The sequence below is a fragment of the Xenopus tropicalis genome, chromosome 6 (assembly GCF_000004195.4).
Source record: "Xenopus tropicalis strain Nigerian chromosome 6, UCB_Xtro_10.0, whole genome shotgun sequence".
Taxonomy (NCBI): Eukaryota; Metazoa; Chordata; class Amphibia; order Anura; family Pipidae; genus Xenopus; species Xenopus tropicalis.
Window position 1 is genome coordinate 15,736,758 of NC_030682.2, and position 13,073 is coordinate 15,749,830.

The 13,073-nt window shown below is 43.3% G+C and overlaps 1 protein-coding gene across 2 annotated transcripts in view; it reads left to right on the forward strand.

Moving 5' to 3' along the window:
- dpp6 (dipeptidyl-peptidase 6) overlaps positions 1–13,073 on the forward strand; it is an 834,825-nt gene that overhangs the window by 423,655 nt on the left and 398,097 nt on the right.

Below are 13,073 nucleotides of genomic sequence, written 5' to 3' on the forward strand. Positions count from 1 at the left end.
TGAGACAAATCACATTGATGGGATACAGGCTATTGGGTACTGCCTTGACGTGTTGATGCTCTGCTTGTACTGATGGGATTTTTAAACCTGCCTAATCGATATCTGGATGTTTGTTGGCCAAGTGTTGGTCAGGTAGGCCCTACTGAAGGTCCCATATGTGGCTCAGTAAACTGTATAAACTATAGGCAGCTTTTATTGGCCCCTATATGGCCATCATAAAGGATCAGGATTTCCACTTTGAACAGTACCAATTTTCTAGGGATTGTAAGCTCTTTTGGGCAGGGCTCTCTTCACCCCTTGTATCGGTTATTGATTGCTTTATATGTTACTCTGTATGTCTCCTTGTAGATTGTAAGCTCTTTTGGGCAGGGCTCTCTTCACCCCTTGTATCGGTTATTGATTGCTTTATATGTTACTCTGTATGTCTCCTTGTAGATTGTAAGCTCTTTTGGGCAGGGCCCTCTCCACCTCCTGTATCGGTTATTGGTTGCTTTATATGTTACTCTGTATGTCCAATGTATGTAACCCCCTTATTGTACAGCGCTGCGGGATATGTTGTGCTTTATAAATAAATGTTAATAATAATATAATAATAATAGGGGAAAATGGTGACCAGTGCCAAAAACCTGCTCCCAGTACTCCCTCTGCAAATAGCCCTTAGTAACCCAGGATGATCTGAACCTTGGAGTAAAAATCTGTTATTCTAAAAATGCTAAAGTACCTACATGGTTATAGAAAAGATATGTGGGAACATAGAAGGTGAACTCAAGCAAATTCAGTGGATTCCTCATGGAATCTCTCTGGAGCAGACCACTAGATAAACTGGGAAAGGTGAAATGAGGCTTTTTGGTCCTCAGTGTTTGACTGGTCCACAATTATCCACATGGAAAGATGATTAGATGAGTATGTACAGAGATGAAACTATTGAAATAAATAAAGTTAAAGAGAGGAGAAAAATATATTGAAGATTGGCCATGTGGTCTAATATTTTTTGGTGGGGCCTTGTTAGCTCAGTATGACACTGCTTTCCCCAATGTAGTTGTAGTGGAGTTGAAGATTTTAGTTCCCTGGGACAAAAGTGCTAGAGTGTTAAAAGATGAAAGACTGTGCCCCTTAGCGTTCCTCTAAGAAACCTGCTGTAGGGCAGGCAATAAGGACGGGGTCCCATAGTGGCCCGTGTCTCCTGATGTGTTATTTCTGAATGACATGCAAGTTAGGGACCAGGTAGCGGGGGAAAGTAGGGCACCAGATAGATACCTATGTGCCTCCCCCTGCCTGCCCCTCTTGGTTAGAGTGTTGGCTTACGCAGGCAGAGCTCATCTCAAGTTCGTAGGTCTCCGAACAGAGGCCAATGACCCCTCATTATGTTCAAGGACAGATGTTTTTCCTAGAAGCCATGTTCCATTACTTTGCACCGTTGAGTTCAACTAAGATTGAAACAAAGTCTGAATTTGAGGTTAACTATTTAACCAACTGTTCTGGGTGCAGTTGGGCCTAAAAGAACATACATTAAATGATGGTAAAATCTCTCATTCTTAGTTCTAGGCCACAGATACTTTGTAGCATGAAGGCTTCTGTTCCATCAAGGGAGGAAACACAAGGTTACTGGTATTAATACATTGCATTCAAAACAATCTCTTGCTTTACTGCCAGCCAGGGTATAGGAATTCAGCAAAAGGCTACAGAGATATGATTCAGGGAAGGTTACACTTTCTTTGCCCTTCTCTCGATCAGCTGAATACTAAGAAAGAATTGTTTGGGGGTTGAGCTTGAAGGATATGTGTATTTTAATGCTATGTTACTATGATATTTACCCATAAATGGTATGAACATACTGGCAAATTCGGGGGCCTTCAAAGCTGGGGTGGTAGGCCTTCAAGGCCTTGCTTGATGGTCCCTGCTTGTTGTTCCTGACTTCCTGGCCCATTCTTAACCAAATGGGCAGTTGGCTGGCATGTGTATATGATGGACTTTGTGTCTAATATCTGAATTGGGTTTACTCACACATCTGTTAACTTCCTTGTAGCCCTACAAAGGATGACCAAATTGGTTCTTGAATGATGTCTTTTCTTAACAAATTTGCTTAGTCCAGTACAGTTATTGCCCATGTTACTATGATATACAGCAGGGGTAGGGAACCTATGGCTCGGGAGGCAGATGTGGCTCTTTTGATGGCTGCATCTGGCTCGCTGCCAAATCTTTAATAAAAAAAAAATAATGGGGGGCGTGGCCCGCGCAGCGGATAGAAGACGTGTTATAAGCTGTCGAGCACAGGCCACGCCTTCCTCCGCATCGCATTCCCATCTGGCATCCTTGGGACCCACCCTACCTTGCCCCTGCGCTTGGTGGATAGAAGATGTGTTCTAAGCCTTAGAACACGTCTTCTATCCGTCGAGCGAGGCCACGCCCTCCTCTGCATCACATCCGGCATCCTTGGGACCCACCCTACCGCAGCATACACGGCCAAACATATTGTATGGCTCTCACAGAATTACATTTTAAAATATGTGGTGTTTATGGCTCTCTCAGCCAAAAAGGTTCCCGACCCCTGATATATACCCAATAATGAAGGACTGAATGGGTATGAATGAGATACAGCTGTAGCCAACTACCTAGACAGTTGTCTGAGAAGGCTCACTCAGGTCTCTCTATTTAAATAGATAATGGCACATTAGAAATATGTGCATTATGGGTGATGACGAAAAGTTCCATATATAGAGTAGATACAAATACTTTTCCGTCTGTTAGCTCAGTTCATGCCCTACATACTACATCTTTAACAGACATGGAGGGAGTTTGCTGTCGGACATGACCCCCTCCCTGTGCCTCAACTAAGTGTTATCAGAATGTAACAAGCTTTTAATTGTGATGAAACCTTCTGTAGGAACAAAAATCCAGTGCCGGTGGGCAGCACTGACATGAATCTGAACAAAGTGAATGGAAGTGTTATGATGACAGCGCTTCAAAGCGTTTGTCATATTTCTGCTCAGTAGAGATGAGAAATAAGTTAGCGCATTACAGCTTCTCAGTTGGGATTATTCTGCGGCAGCGAATCGGTAATCAAAAATTATTCTAAGGTTTTTCATCGTGCTGACAAATTTCCTCCAATAAGCAATAAACTCGGCACTTACACAAAAATACTGTACACAAAGGGAACAATAAGAACTGTCATTGAAAGCACAATAGACACCATGCTGCTTTCATGATTTCTGCTTTTGCTTACAAATTGTCCCCATTTTGGGTGGAAGGCTATATACCTCATATATACTGATTCATTACTTTCCTTTTTTATAATCATTCCATTTATTCTGGAATAAATTAAAATTATTGTTACTTCAATCAGTAAAGCACTTCTACAGCTGGGATTTTCAATTTGCCATACCTGAGTCAGGGTCAGACTGAGCTGGGGGGACACTGGGAGAAATCCCTGCGGGCCCCCACCCTTGTAGGGCCCCCCACCCCCAGGCCAGCTGCCTGCCCAGAATCTGAGAGGCAAGGGGTTCGAGCAGATACAGGGTTGGGCAGCAGCAGGACAAGGTAAGCGACAGAGGTGAGGTCTGCAAAGTTTGGGCTAGGGTGGTGGGTCATTGAGTGATGGCCACTGGTGGGACCCTAACACCCCAGTCTAACACTGCCCCGAGTCCATATTTCTTCCTGATGTCCATTTTTAACTAAACAGGCAGTTGACTGACATGTGTACACAACTTAAATGATGGACTCCCTGTCTAATATCTGAATTGGGTTTACTCACCCATCAATATCATATGTTCAGAGGAAAATCCCTACGAAGAAAGACTGAATTGCCTTTTGGATGCAGTCTTTTCACAACATATTTGCACAGGCCCCATTATGTCATACAAATATTGCCCATGGACAAAACTATTGTATCAATCCAGTTGGACTCACAAGTGACCACATTTGGCAAGGATGAGTCTTGTGCTGACCTTGGCAAGAAGTGGATCTTAATAACCAGTTGGCCAAGGAACAGAGCTAAGGAAGAGGGAAGCATTTGCCCCAGTCTCAGCCCCACTCATAAAGCCCTTTGGGGAAAAAGTTTTATGTACAATACACTGTGGGTGCTAACAGTAAAGAAGCTTTCAGGCCTAATCCCTTTAGTAGAAACCAAAATAACGAAGTAGGCAGGCACTCAGGATCTCCAAAAAAGTAGGAATGAAGCTCAGGTGTGAAGTAAAATCAGAGTAATTTTATTAAAAAGCCGTACGCATTTCGTACCTTACTGGATACTTAATCATAGGCCTATGGATTAAGTACCCAGTAAGGTATGAAACGCGTAAGGCTCCTGAGTACCTGCCTACTTTGTTATTTTGGTTTCTATTTGGCTCCCCAATGCTGAGGGTCTGGGGCATGAGCACCTGGACCTACCTTGTACTATGGGTAAGCTTTCTCTACTCTAATTGCTTTGACCTATATACCTATCGCAGCTTCATTATAGTCACTTTAGTACCTTGTTAGAGAAGCTCTTTACCCTATAACTTTACTCTTCCACTTTATTGGCCATGAGATTCACCTTGTAATTACACCCCACCCCCCAACACGGTTGTGATGAAACGTATGAAATGTTCATTAATCCCAAAGGGAATGTTCCATTGGTATCGTCAGATAATTAAGGAAAATGACTGCTTCGCATTCATTTTGCTGTTATCTTTCAAGTCAAACCTTCAAAATAGCTGTTTCGCTGCCAGCCTAGACCTATAATTACTGTAGGCTCAAAATCCAGTAAGGATACTGTGCAAGGCTAAGCCCATAAATAGGCTTCTCTGGTATTTTGCAAGACAATGATACTCAGCGGCACAAGGTGAAAAAAGAAGATTATATATATCTCTCTGTTGCTACTAATTATTACTTCTATGGCAAAAGTGGGCTTCCAAAATTTCCCCATGTCAGTGTTCATTTTCCCACCTTTAAAGGAAAATTATACCCCCGAACATTGTAGGTCCCAATAAAAATTGTATATGAAACCCTGCTTTATGTAACTAAACCATTTTCATAAAAATATACTTTTTAGTAGTATGTGCTATTGGGTAATCCTAAATAGAAAACTGCCATTTTAAGTACTAAGGGCCGCCCCCTGGGATCATAGGATTCACTGTGCACACAAACAAAACTAAGGGCATGTTTACATGTTAGGTCAGCCAATGAATGGGCAGAGTTCTGCCTACTCCCACACTACTTCCTGTTACAGTTAGAGCTGCATCACTTCCTGTCAGCTGATCTCTGAGGGAGCACACAGCCCATCACTAAATGGTGGCTCAAGGGAAAAGATGTAAAAGGGCAATATTTACTGATATATATTCCACTTTTTACAAGATACTTTAATAAGTAATTTAATATGATATAAATTATCTGTTGGTTAAGTAAGTTAATTCATTCTGGGGGTATAGTTTTCCTTTAAATAGTCCTGTTGTGTTCCTCTAGTCTTATAACTTCATAATTTCCCAAACTTTTTCTTTTTAATTAGCATTCTACTAGAATCTAAGGGCCTCTATTGGGCAACTTGAAATAAACAACGCATTTTGAGCTACTCTGTTACCGGGTTGGGTAAAGGTGCCCAAGATATTTGCAGTTTAATCCCTCAGGACAGAAAATGAGACAGGGATAATGTAATAGGAGTTGAGACGTTTTCAGGTCTAGTAATATATATCACCCGTTAGATGCTGGCCTTTATTGCCTTATTTCCCAAGGATTCGGGCACCAATACTTTTTAGGAAATTGGTTTCATTGGCAGTAGAAGGAGGAACTGGTTAATCCATGTGCAGAGCTGTCAACCAACCCCATGTCAGATGGGAGATAATGATCCAATCCTTGTTTTTTTAGGCCTGATTTTCTTCTTCACACTAAATGATAACATGAAATAAGGTCTCCAAAAGGCCTGGAGTTGATCATTATCTCCCTCGTGACATGGCGGTGGTTGACAACTCTGCATTCGGTGTCACCTGAACCACAACAAGAGAGGAAAGTCTTCAGGTTTTAATGCTATAAGAGCATTTTTAATCTTATATAACCTGTGATTATACTGTACATTTATTTTAATTCGTTGTAACCTGCACCCACCCCCAAAAAAACAGTGTAGTCTGCATTCGGACAGGGGGGGCACATATGTGTCCCCCTTTCCTGCCCCATACCCCCATACGCTAACTCGTGCATCAATCAGACGTGCAATTCAAGGAGCCTAATGCTGGAATATAAAAAGAACAGTTCAGTGTAAAAATGAAAATGGGATAGACTAAGCAAAATAAAAAATGTTTTCGATATAATTAGTTAGCAAATATCTAATCTATAAAGGCTGGAGTGGGCGGATGTCTAACATAATAGCCTGAACTCTACTTCCTGCTTTACAGCTCAGTAAGCTGTTAGCAGTCAGTAACCAATCAGTGACTTGAGGGGGGAAAATATGGGACATAACTGTTTAGTTAGTTTGCATTGGAATCTGACCTGTGTGCTCACAACCTAACTAAACAGTTATATCCCATGTGCCCCCCCCCCCCCACAAAGTCACTGACTAACTAAGAGCTTAGAGAGCTGAAAGCAGGAAGTAGTGTTCTGGCTATTATGTTAGACATCTGCCCTCTCCAGCCTTTATAGATTACATTGTTGCCTAACTAATTACATTTTTACACTGAACTGTTCCTTTAAGAAGTGTACTCTTGCTTGTTAAGCTGAATTCAGCAGACTATGGGCTATGACCAGAGATGTTCAGAGAAGGATGAAGAGAGTCATTATGCTTAATGGAGTCTGACCTGTTCTAGCAGTTATGGATCCAGTCTCCTGAGAAGGCTGGCGGTATGAGACCTACCAGGTGTGGTGACAGTCAGACCACTGAAGGGCAGCGGTAGTTGAAATGGCAGTGTGCCATTAGGCCTAAATATATAAACTTCATGATTCCTACTCTATGTTGTAGTGAAACCAAACAGTGAAATCCAACTGTGCTGTAAGCCTGAGTGTCCACTCACTACAGTCTCCGGATTCTGTGTTCCCGAACCTGTATTTACTAAAGGTCCCCATACACGGGCCGATAGTAGCTGCCGATATTGGTCCCTTGGACCGATTTGGCAGCTAATCGGCCCATGTATGGGCAGAACCGAGCGGCCTGGCCGACCGATATCTGGCCTGAAATTGGGCAGATGTCGATCGGCCAGGTTAGAAAATCCAGTCGGATCAGAGACCGCATCGGCTCGTTGATGCAGTGCCCGAACCGACTGCCCCATGGCCGCAAATGTAATTCGATCGTTTGGCCCCAGGGCCAAACGATCGGATTATTTTTTTTTTTAGCTACTTGCTACCCGATATCGCCCACCCGTAGGTGGGGAAATCGGGTGAAGATCCGCTCGCTTGGTGACATCGTCAAGCGAGCGGATCTTATAGTGTATGGGCACCTTAACTTGACTGTACCCTGAGCAAAGCAATAAATATATATAAAATGTACATAAATACATAACCAGCCGGACAAATAGTATAGAGTATGAGATTGCATAAAATAACGTTCTGAATTGACGGCAACAAAAAGAAAACGAGCACCTTTATAAATACCATAACAAGTTCTGCTTAATTCAAGGATTGCATTGAATGGCGAAAAATATGGTGAAATGCGCAGCTACATAAATACGTTAATACCGTTTATTTTACACCACTTACCAGATATTTCTCATGCAGAAAACCACACAGTCACATTAATACAACAAACTTGTTCTTGCCGAAGCCTATAATCAGCAAATACTGTACTTTAAGCAATTTGTAATACTCTACAGCTATCATTTATATGCCTAGGCAGCCATCATTGCCTTCCCACAAACACTTCCAAGCATTTAGTCGGACTATTTTTGGCTGCAATGTCCGTCAGGAAAATATATGTCCGTCAGCCAGTCCTGTTATTTTTCTTCCCGCAGAACGGTTTAAAAACAAACGGATGTCCATTGGCCTTTTAGTGCCCGCGCGTGCCATAAATTCTATATACATTATGTGACATCAGGTGTATACAGTAAGGGTAAATATATACGGTAATGTCTCAGATTAATGGACTGATATAGTCAGCGGCCACAAGGATGGTATGTAATGGAAATATTTATTCATTCTTACAATTTCTGTTCTAAACATTGGAGTTTATCACGGCATAATACGAAGAATGAGATGTTGGCCTGTCTGTGGGCATTTTAGTGCATTTTACTGTTCATGTTTATAGCGCAGTTATCTGGCATTACGCTAGAGTGTAACTAGTGAGTATGTGGCTGCTATGGTGATAACCGGGCAAATACTGGGGTTATTCGCCTTTGTACAACATTCACAAAAATACAATAATCATCCCTCTGCTGATCCTTCACTTCTGCACAGACCCTGTGCTTGTGGGATGTGTGTGGGGGGGGGGGTCAGTGATCCCCAGGGTTGCCGGATTTATTTTTCCAAACCAGCCAAAGTCAGTTCTAAAACCAGCCAAAAACTAGCCAAAAGCCACTTTGAAAGTGCTCAATGAAAAAAAAGGAATACCTGCCTTTTTAAAGTGTATAGTCATTACACAGTTACTGGGAAGGCTGATAATTCCCTGCCCTCTGTGCCCAGTCTAAGTCCAAGTATGTCACTACAAAATGTTGCATTAACCCCAGACATGTGCCTGTACTAAATGCATGCTGGGTAGTTTTATATTAATCCTAACTGTAGGGTAATTGTTAGATACAAACTACATTACCCAGCATGCAGTGGAACAGGGACACTACGGGGGAAATAACTTCGGCTAGTTTCCAAACTACAAACCCACCAAGGCTCCAAAAAATAGCCCAAAACTGTACCCTGGTGGGTTTGTACTTTGGAAATCAGCCAGGGCTTTAAATTAGTAGCCCAATTTGGCGGGAAAACTGCCAACCTGGCAACCCTGTGGGTGGGCGCGAGGCAGATGCTTCTTCTTTCACTTACCCCTATTTTCGTGCCCTTTGCCCTCACTGCACACCCCCTCCAGTGGCCCCCACAGCCCCCCCCCCCTTGTGTGCGGGCATAAGCAGGCCCAGATTTGTGGAAAGGCCACAAAGGCCCAGGCCTAGGGTGGCACAAATTTGGGGGTGGCATGCGGCCCCGCTGCACCAAAATGTTAAACTTTTTCAATGGGGACCTCTCCCCCACAGCTCCGTATGCGAGTGTAAAGCCCCCCTGCATGAACGATCGCGAGTTTGCGCATGTGTGTGGGGGTACACGCCAATGGTGGGCGATAGACAGGGGGCGGCCCCGGAGCTTCCGGATTACAAATCTGGAGCTGGGTATAAGTGCACTTGTTTGTGCGAGGGGCCGGGCCAAGCTAGCTGGGTTGCCTAGGGCGCTCAGCCGTCTTGGCCCGGCACTGATTAAGGGTGAACAACCCCTTTAAGCGAGGTTGCCGAATGAGTGGATCTTTACCCAGTTTGGCCTCCAATGGGCTGGCCCATATCAGGATAGTGAAATCATGGGGTCCTCAGGATGACAATCGTATTATAATAGGGTCCTATGGAGACCTGTGGGCAGAGGAACTATGCGCTACGCCCCAGTGGGGTTTTCCAACATGCCCAATGGGGGGGTGACGACAAGTTTTTTACCAGATATCAGTAGCAGGTGGTCGGGAGGGCCCTATACATGGACTAAAGGGGGTGAGTTATAATCAGCTTGTGTATGGCAACCTTATAGCTGGTCATACACGCACCGAGGATATTGTACGAAACCTTGTTTTGTACGATAATCAGTGCGTGTATGGTGGCTCGACAAGCCGACCAATATCGCAAAAGGATGCCGATATCGGTTGATCGGCCAGGTTAAAAGATTTTGATTGGGCACCAGAGGAAAATCTACATTCTGTTCTGAATTGGCACTAGGAGGTAGAATTTCTATTGTTTCTACCTCCATATCTGACAATTCAGCCCTGAACGTCTGTGAAGGGTGGGAACGAAAATCGCTACGTGTGTGGCCACCTTAACACTGAGAATTCATCACTTCTAAGCAGCTTGTCTGTGTTCAAAAGAGCCTCGCACTGCACCCAAGGCCATTAGGAAGAGTGTCTGTGCATTGTAGCCATGATACCAGCAGGGGGTCTGAAATCCTGCATGTATGGAGGGGGGGGGGGCAGAGAAAACAGGCTTGGGTTTTAATCCACACAAATACAATCCCTATAGAATAAAGGAACCTTCACTTAAACAAAATCCATTTCCATTCCATCTGAACAGATTCCAGCTGAGTCCCTAGAGAGAGGCCGCCTTGCTTTCTTATAGAATCAATACCTATTATTAGATGTTTTTTTAAGCAAAGCTATTCCTGCTTTCTACATGATTGTCGGTATATAGTCCTTGCTGAGTAAATTCCTTCAGACTTAAAGAATGAGACGAGTCTGATGATTAGACAGCTCCCGGGGAGAGAGGAGCAGAAGAGTTGTATCACAGCTGGCTGCAAAGTCAGGCAGACGTGCCGGCCCTGCAAGTGTCTGCCAGGGCTACATAAACTAGAAGCGAGCATCTGTTGCACTGTAGCTGCCACGGTCCCACCAGCTGGAACTGACACCGGCAGGAGCTGAGAATATATCAAAAAAAGTTCCCTTTTCCCCCCTCTCGCTGGAGAGAAAGCCAAAAACAGTCATTGCCTTCCTCTACGCATGCAGATATCCAGCTCCCCGAGAATCCTCACGTCGCAGGGTTTAATGCACCTCTCCGTCTATTTATTAAAAGACTATGAATACTGCGGTGACCCCGCCGTGAGGAGACAGACTTTCCTAATATGCAAAATGTTTTCCCTTTCTCTCTGCTCTGCGTGATATGGAGCAATGAAATGCTACAGCTATTATTTTCCCACTGTCAGCTTGTCTTCCATTTAAATGATATTCATTTCAGTTATATGAAAATGCAAAGTTGGGGATTTAATGTGGCAGTATAAAGGAGTATAGTGAGTATTGTGCATTCAGCCCTTCATTGGGTGTCCGCATTGGGTGTCCGCATTGGGTGTCCGCATTGGGTGTCCGCATTGGGTGTCCGCATTGGGTGTCCGCATTGGGTGTCCGCATTGGGTGTCCGCATTGGGTGTCCGCATTGGATGTCCGCATTGGATGTCCGCATTGGATGTCCGCATTGGATGTCCGCATTGGATGTCCGCATTGGATGTCCGCATTGGATGTCCGCATTGGATGTCCGCATTGGATGTCCATGGTTCGATGACCAAGGGGCACCAATCCGGTGGTAAAGGGTTAGAGCCAGTGGTTTCTTCAATAAAGTTCATGAGAAATGGCAAGATTGAGCATCTTAGCTGTTTAATACTAAAAATGTAGGGTTCATTAATTAATGAGACTTTTGTTGCCACAGACCCAACCACTGAAAAGGTTGCAGGGTGGCACTGTGTAGCTACTGATAAATTGAGTGTTAAGCTGGCCATACACGTACCAAATAATATCGTATGAGCCGATCGATATCGCAGGAGGCTGCTGATATCGGTGGACTCGGCGATTGGGCAGGTTAAAAGATTTTGATCGGGCGCCATAGAAGGCGCCTGAGTAAAATCTGCCTTCAGAGCTGAATTGGCAGAAGGAGATAGAAATTCTATTGTTTCTACCTTCTTATCTGCCGTTTCAGCCTTGAACGTTAGTGGCGGATGGAACGATCTTCCGTGAAAGATCGAAAATCGCCACGTGTGTGGCTACCTTTACAGGGCTGATGCATTGATAGCCAAGCTTTTCCATACGAGACCCCATATCTGAATATGAACAAACCATTAGAGTTGAGGAGATTGCCTCATACAGATACAAATAACCAAAAGGAATTCTGGGAATGAATTCCAAACAAGCTCCAAAAAATTCACATTTACATGGGTTTAACCTATAGGCAAAAGCTCACCCACTGGGTTTTCCCAAAAAAATCCTATTTACATGGGTTTAACCTATAGGCTAAAGCTCACCCACTGGGTTTTCCCCAAAAAATCCTATTTACATGGGTTTATCCTATAGGCAAAAGCTCACCCACTTTGGAGCTCGTTTGGAATTCATTCCCAGAATTAATTTTGTTTATTTATATCTGAATATACAATGTTAAAGAGGAGCAACACATTCTGAAATGCTGCTTTTTCTGCTTTTTGTAGCATGATCACTGCACAGGCAGGGGGTGGTGTAGAGCATCATCCCTAGACGTGGAAAGGTGAAGAACCAAGCTGCAGGTTCCATTCTTGTGAGGTCATGCTTTCTCGATATTCAAGAAGTAGACTGTAGAATATATTTGACTTATGGGTTATGCAATGAAAGGTGCTAAGTTTGCCCAGTTGTGCATCTAGGCCAATGTTTCAATTGTAGATAGTTCTACTTTATTAGGTTATGTATCCCTTGGCATCAGATTGTTTTACTTGGGCCTACTGCTTTAGTTTGTGTGATACTTCCCCACTGCCAGTAACTTTCCAGCAGTCTTCTAAAACATCCCACTACTTAAATTAAAACCCCCTGGAGGATGAGCTATCACCCCTATTGGTACCAGTAGTCCATGGATGTATAGGAGGGATGTACCAACTGGCATGATCACTGCACATATGGGGGGGGGTAGAGTAGAGCATCATTCCCAGTTGTGGAAAGTTGAAGAACCATGCTGGTGTTTTTAGAGATGTCCATCTACAATAAAAAAGGAAAAACCTATGCAGGATTTATGTTACCTTTCAAATGAAAAATGAACTCCATATTTTATATTCAGAGGAATGTCTATGAAGATTTTCATTCATCCAGGTCATGGTATATCTAGTATAAATACATTTAAAGCAACTGGACTTGTTTGGTAATCATTGAAGACGTTTCACTACTCATCTGAGCAGCTTCTTCAGTTCAGTTGAACTGAAGAAGCTGCTCGGATGAGTAGTGAAACGTCTTCAATGATTACCAAACAAGTCCAGTTGCTTTAAATTTATTTATACAGGTATAGGACCCATTATCCAGAATGCTCGGGACCAAGGGTATTCCGGATAAGTGGTTTTTCTGTAATTTGGATCTCAACACCTTAAGTCTACTAAAAAATCAATAAAACATAAATTAAACCCAATAGGATTGTTTTGCATCCAATAAGTATTATTTATATCTTAGTTGGGATCAA